Here is a 7287-nt window from a genome sequence, read left to right as displayed (position 1 = left end):
TCCTTGTTCACTCTACCAGATTAGGGTATCCGTGAACAATAACATAAAACAAGTAATGCCTACATAATAGGAGAGTTAGTGTAACTCACATCCTTGAACTTGAAAACTTAGCTAATGGGATATAGATGGATATTTTCTTTTCCGAGAACCTACACAACAATTATAATATCATTTAGCTTGTGCTTTGTTGTATTACTCTTATAAAACTTATGTACATACTTCCTTATTTTCTCTTTGATTGTAGTGTTCTGTTCGGGCCCTATTCTGCCTTGCATAACAACTCATTCTGTACTAGTATGGATAAATGATCATTTTCACTTTAGTTAGAAGGCTTTATAATTTTTGGTCAAAACTATTGAAATGGTATAGACTGATATATGAATCTTTGGGCACTAGTCTCGCCCCAAAATGATGTCCCATAATTTTTCTATGGTTTTTACAAAAATAATATAGAATAGCGGATTTTCATAAAGATAAAACTAGGGTTAAGGTTCAATCCACTAAACCCATTAAGTCCCAAATTCAATTAAGACCTTCTAGGTCCATAGCACATCAGCCCTATGTCTTATAGGACTTTTCCAAGCAATGAGCAAGAAACGATACATAGGTTGTTGATATTGAAAGCTTTATACAAGCCTTACACCTAAACTGATTTCGAAAACAACCCTTAAACTTCTTCCATGATCGATGATCTGTAACTCCAGCTCCAAATTTTGAAATTAAAATTTCAACGGTTAAAACTTCTATATATGTCTTGGGAAGCAGCTCCATCAACTTTTGAGCTATATGGAATGCTCTTGGGACTTGTTGGACTTGGAAAGTTATGCTTTGGTGCTTGTTCTTTAAGCCATACATGTGGTGTTATCATTTTTGGTCATTTTAGTGCATAAAGTTTAGATCTTGCTTGATGGGAGTGTCGTAATGGGTAAAGTTGGAAGCTTAATCCATTAAGACATTATAAAGGTTCATATTCGAAAGTTTGTAGGATTGAATTTATATATTAAGAACTTAATGGAAAAAATTGGGCATAAGCGTGCTACGCGGGGCGTAGTTTTAGCTATGTTCGGTGTAGCTCTTTTTTGCCCCATTTCGCCACCTTGAGCTCTACGTGGCGCATAGGGTTGCATGCTACGTAGGGCGTAGAGTAGCTGGAATTGATCATTGACTTTTGACCGTTGACCGTTCATTTTAACCAAGTTTGACTTTAGGTTGAATTGAGTATTTTGATATGCAGATTGAGGCTCAGTCCATATTTGTTGTATAGGTGACATGTAGAGCCGGTTATCAGATAAGTGATCTTTACTGCTATTGATAACACCTATTTTATACATATATTTCTGGCAGTTTCTTACTAATTTATACTATGTTTTTATATTATTTGGAACTAAAAGGTACTTATAATGCTTTGCATTATATTTTACAGATATAACATGTTGCTAGTGCTGGGTTTTATAGAAAACAAAATTGTACAATGTGGAAAACATTTAACAATTAATAGGATACATGAATCCTATAAAAGATCTATGTCATACACCTTGATTGCAACATACAATGAACAACTAAACCTAGCATAACCCTAGTGTAATTCGAAATTACCAAGTATAGAGTTACATACCATTTGATTTATTATAGTAAAAAAATCACTTCAATCTCCTTGTAATGTATGTCTTGCAAGGCTTAGCACCAAAATTATAATGCCTCTTGATGGGTTTTGAGCATAGCAAACAATCCTATGTGTGCATGCAACCCTAATTTTGGATCTATATTTTTCTCTATTAGACATACAAGCATTGAACACAAAATAATAAATCCTAGGAGGCAACTACAATTTTCGAAATTGACATCATACTGGGGTTAGGATACAGACCTTTATTGTTATGTAGTAATAAAAATGGTTTCCTTGAAGATCTTGGACTCAGAGAGCTAGTGTCATAAGTGTAACACCTCTAATGGCTCACAAACACACCAAGCAAGACGATGAGAGGAGAGAGGATGAGGAAGCTCTAGAATTCAGCTCTTCTTAGGGTTTGGAAGCATATCGTCAAAATCTCAAGCGGTTGGGGCTCCTTATATAGTTGAGGTAGCTTAGAGCCAAAGTTAGGGTAAAAGGAGGAAACCCTAATCTCTTTGCTTAAGCCCTAAGTAGCCCATGCACTCCATATCCAAGAGCCTTGGACAAAAATTCTAGGGCTTTCCCTAGGAGTTTTCGTCCATCCCTTCTAGGAGGATCCAAGAGCCCAATTCAACAACTATCAATAAATTGCAAAACAGCCCCTGTAATTTTAATTAATTCCTTTAATCCCAAAATTAATTTCAAATTAATTTCTGATTAAACATTACTTAATAATATGATTTCTAATTAATATATTATTTTCATAATACATTAATAAATCATATTTCTATATTAATTTATTATTCCAAATAATAAATTCTTCCTCTTTCTCAATAAGTCATCCTGTCTAGTTGCTAGTGTGAAGGCAACCCAAAAGGACTGTGCTACTATCAATTCAAGTACATACCAATTATAGTTATGGGCTTAGAAACCTAATCCAACACCTCTAATGGCTCAATTCAAACGGTTTGATCTTGGATGGCCCCTTTCCATAGGGAAGAAAAATATTTTCTGGATCACCAATGTTACCATTGTCAACGTCCATAGAACTCTTAAATTAGACCCTTTAAGCAACTCTTCTTCAGATATGTTCTTAAGCATTTCTGCTTTAGCAACTATCAACATCTCAATCAAATCAATTAGGGTCATATCCAGATTCCTCATATGAATGTTCGTAACAAACTGACCATATGACTCAGGAAGAGAAAGAAGAATCAAATCAATGGCTTGCTCCTTTAGGAATATGACACCCATTCTTTCCAATTTATCAATGCACGATTTCATTTTCAGAACATGTGCACATACAGAGTTTCCATCTTGATGTTTACATGTCAATAAGGCATAAGTAGTGTCGTATCTTTCAAGTTGAGGAAAATGTGACGTTGGGAGAGTCACGAGAGGAGGAAGTGGGAGAATTGAAAAAACATGATGTCCAGTTCCATAATTCCCCGAAGAAGTGAAAACTTTTTCACCTTATCTGAATGTGGAAGATCATCTTCAGAAGAATGAGGAAAAACATCTCCAGATTAACGAAGAGGACCATCATTTTCTTGATTTGACATCTAAAATTTGGGAGAAGAGAGAATTCAAGTTAGTGTTAACACATAAATTTCAATTAAGGCTAGGATCCATATTTTCGATTCGACCTTTGAAGAGGGATGTCGTAATCAAATTCGAATCTATTTTAGGTAGGTAGAGTCATCTCACCAATTTCGATCACATGAAACTCCTAGATCTTTGAGATTCATTGAATCTTATCAATGGCCTGTTTAATCTCGATTATGCTCTTAACAATTGAGACAGAGATGCCTTGGATCACAATTAAGATGTGAATAACCATGAAAGCCACTCAAACACCCTTGATCGATTTCCAATCTCACATTGATGTGCTGGTTAACCACATACGCTCCAATCAACAATCATAAACACGAGTTGTTTCATTGTTTCACCTTTATAGCCCTAAATTAGTGTGTCGATTAACCACACATGATCCACTAATGACTCATAAAGAAACAATGTGCATTTTCATGGACTAGCATACAATTTTACATTTTTCCTAAAGTAACTAGTGTGGGATTCATAACAGGTTTAGTTACTTTGTAGTATCATACTTTTAGAGGTTATGTCTTACCAAAACTATTGGGCTAACGACCATCCACCATACAAGGGAGCGGTGGGTGAGAGTGGACACCAATTCAACCGTCATTTTATAGACCGTTATCCGTATACACCCATTAGAGTATTACTTCTTGAATGAGGCCTACTAATGATTTGACTGACTTATCTTATACATATAATATATTATACTTTTAATCATATATAGTATAAGATGTATTTTAAATCTTTTCAAAATACAAGGTTTAAATATAAATTATCTAAATTATCTTATAATTAATTAATCAATTCAAACATATAATGAATTTGTAGTTATCCTTTAATTACATTGCAATTAAATTAATTATTAAATTCATAAGAGATAATTCAATTTAATTTAACTAATTAAAAATTCAAATAAGGATATCTCCTAATATTTAGGGATTTATGGATTATCACACAAAGCATTCAAATTTCAGAATCTAACAGAATTAATACAGGATAATTACCAAAAATAACACCATAAATCTGATTAGGGAGATAATTACGTAAAAACGGGAAAAAATTTGCCACGTCATGGCAGAAGCACTGCCACGTCGTGTAATAAGGTTTTTTTGCAAAAAACAGGTTTTGCAGTTCATCTCATGTGCAATAAATGTTTGACAAGCTAAAGCTTTGATACCACTGTTGGGTTTTATAGAAAACAAAAGTGTATAATACGGAAAACAATTAATAGTTAATAGGGTGCATTCATCCTATAAAAGATCTATGACATACACCTTGATGGCAACATATAATGAACAACTAAACCTAGCATAACCTTAGTGTAATTCAAAATTACCAAGTATAGAGTTACATACCTTTTGATTTGTTGTAGTAAACAAATCACTTCAATCTCCTTATAATGTAGGTCTTGTAAAGCTTAGCACCAAAAAGATGATGCCTCTAAAGGCTCACACCCAAACCCTAGAACTAGAAGACAACGGGAGAGAAGAGAGAGGATATTTTTGGGCAAATTATTCTCTAGGGACTCTTATTAATGAAAATCATACGCCTCAGGGTCCTATTTATAGTTTAGGTAACTTAGGGGAAGAGCAAGATTTGAATGTTTAAATAATAGATTTAATCCCAATTCAAATCCTTTCCTCATGATTTCCAATAGTTTATCAATCATATAATAAATCTAATAAATTACCCTCTCTCTACAAATGTCATTCTCACTAAGTTCTAGTTATGAGGACAACCTAAACATGAATTTTCTTCTAATTACAAGAATATATCAATTTAGTTACGCGCTTAGACACCTTAATCCAATAGTCTCCCACTAGGGTAAGTCTGTAACTACAATTTCAAGTATAAACCTTGAACTAAACAACAAAGCATGCTTTCTAAAGCTACTTATGAGCTCTGATTCAAATCAAAAGTTGGCCTTAAGATAAGTGATCAACTATTCCTTCGGTCTACAAGATGTCATATGGACGTGAGACATGGATTAGAATCAATCTCATAGTCCAAGATTTTGTTTCTATATTTCCTGATTTGTGACGACTGAATGCAGACTACTAATTTAAAAACATCAATTTAGTCTGGGCTCGGTCAAGCACTTCAGATGTTGCCCATAAATCATCGAGGGGGCCAAAGATATCGTTTTCCGTTTAAGGCAAAAGGAACGAATTAATTTGACTATATAGTCATACAGTTTACTCTTTATCACACCCAGTTACGAGATGCATTTGGGTAAACCAATGCACAACTAATTCATAAACTATGAACTATATATCTTCGCTTAATAATAGTATATATTATCGTCTTAGAATTACTCATGATAAAATCCATGAAGTAGTCCCTAAGTGTGGGTTTGACCAATAGTTAAAACCTCTACTTTCAAAGTGCTCTTGAATATTATAGCAATTCCAATTGTAATTCCTTAACCTCAATCGACAATCTATAATCAACTAATGACAGTCTTAAACCACTACTTACTTCCAAAAGTGTGAGAGATTGTGGAATTTTGAATAATATCAAAATCACTCAAGGAAGTAAACATGCAAAGTGAAACACAATAATAAATTAATTAACTATGACTGAATATAAATAATTCCTATTATTTAATCACCATAATAATTATGAATTTGTTCATTTTTTAATGTTTCGAGAAATCAACTAACCACTTGAATTAGATAACATCAGTCATGCATATGTTATGACCATACATACTATGCCTCTCAATGGTCCTTCCTTTGTTAATAGATCTACTGGACACTATTCCAATGATGTACATTTCACAATTCCAAATTCTTATCATTATCTAAGATGTAGTGCAATTTGATCTTTACATGCATTATATTTATGTGATGTCAAGGTTCTAAAGTCACAGAGACTAACCTTTCGATATTACAGAATGTTCCACTAGAACTTGTTGCTCAGAACAATTCCATGGTTATCAAGTCTCAAATTCAAGGTACAATCATTGAAGTTTCAGACTCACATGTATATTTTACGAAAATCTCCCATTATGGAAACATTTCCATATTCCCATATGACCAACATTCTGACCAATAATCATCTCAATCCATAATTTGTAGTCGATCCCACTGTCCACAAGCAACCAATTCTTTAGTAAAACCTTAGAAATTTCTTGACAGTTATGTGACAACTTCAGTCACATGAAATTCTAATCTTTTCACACAATGCTAAAAGCATTTGCAAAACAAAATAATCAAATATTATAGAATTTGTAGTCGATCCTGTATCCAAAGTCCAATATCTGATCAATTAATTGCTATAATATTTCCATATATAGAATCTCCAATGATGAAACATTTCAACATGATATTTATATATGCCTTTCACTAAGTTAAACTATACAATCTAAACATTTAGATTCGTAACGAAGTATAAGTGCCCTCTCCCTTATGTTCACTGTAGCGAAACAATTTCTTAACTTTGCAACTTGTAAACTAGTAACATTGTTTCCTATGAATAGTATTATCAACATGCAACACCAGAATAATAATTATGCTCCTACTAGCTTTGACATGTACTTAGAAATCAATTGGACTTCTAGAAATCCATAGCTTGTGACTTTCTCAAAGAAGTGCAAATTCCTATTTTAGGATGCTTCGTCAAGCCTCTAATTAGGCTTCTTAAGCTTATGCACTTTATCTGGATAGTGTATGTGTTCAAACCTTTCAAGGCATGATAAACATATCTCCTGAAAGTTTAAACAATTCATTACCATTCCTCACAATTCAAAATATAAAGAGGGATGTCGTAATCATATTGTGAAATTGAGAATGCAATTAATACAACCAATATCCATATTGATCTTATCATATCTTAAAAATCTATTAGCAGATGTATTTCCTCATAATCGTTTTCATAAGTTAGAGCGAAACCTTTTTCACTTAGATTTTATGGTGCATATATGTTCCCATCTATGTAATCTATTATTTCCAACCTACAGTCATAAGACATGGTTTAGAACAGACCAAATTCAGATTCAGTTCCTTCATGGACTAAACTTTTTTTAAAAAAAAATTCTCGCCTTCTGGAAGCTCAAGGGGCTATCAATGCTTCCA

Source organism: Lactuca virosa, chromosome 3, assembly GCF_052849685.1.
Source record: "Lactuca virosa cultivar CGN04683 chromosome 3, Lactuca_virosa_CGN04683_v6, whole genome shotgun sequence".
Classification (NCBI taxonomy): Eukaryota; Viridiplantae; Streptophyta; class Magnoliopsida; order Asterales; family Asteraceae; genus Lactuca; species Lactuca virosa.
This window is presented reverse-complemented; position numbering follows the sequence as displayed.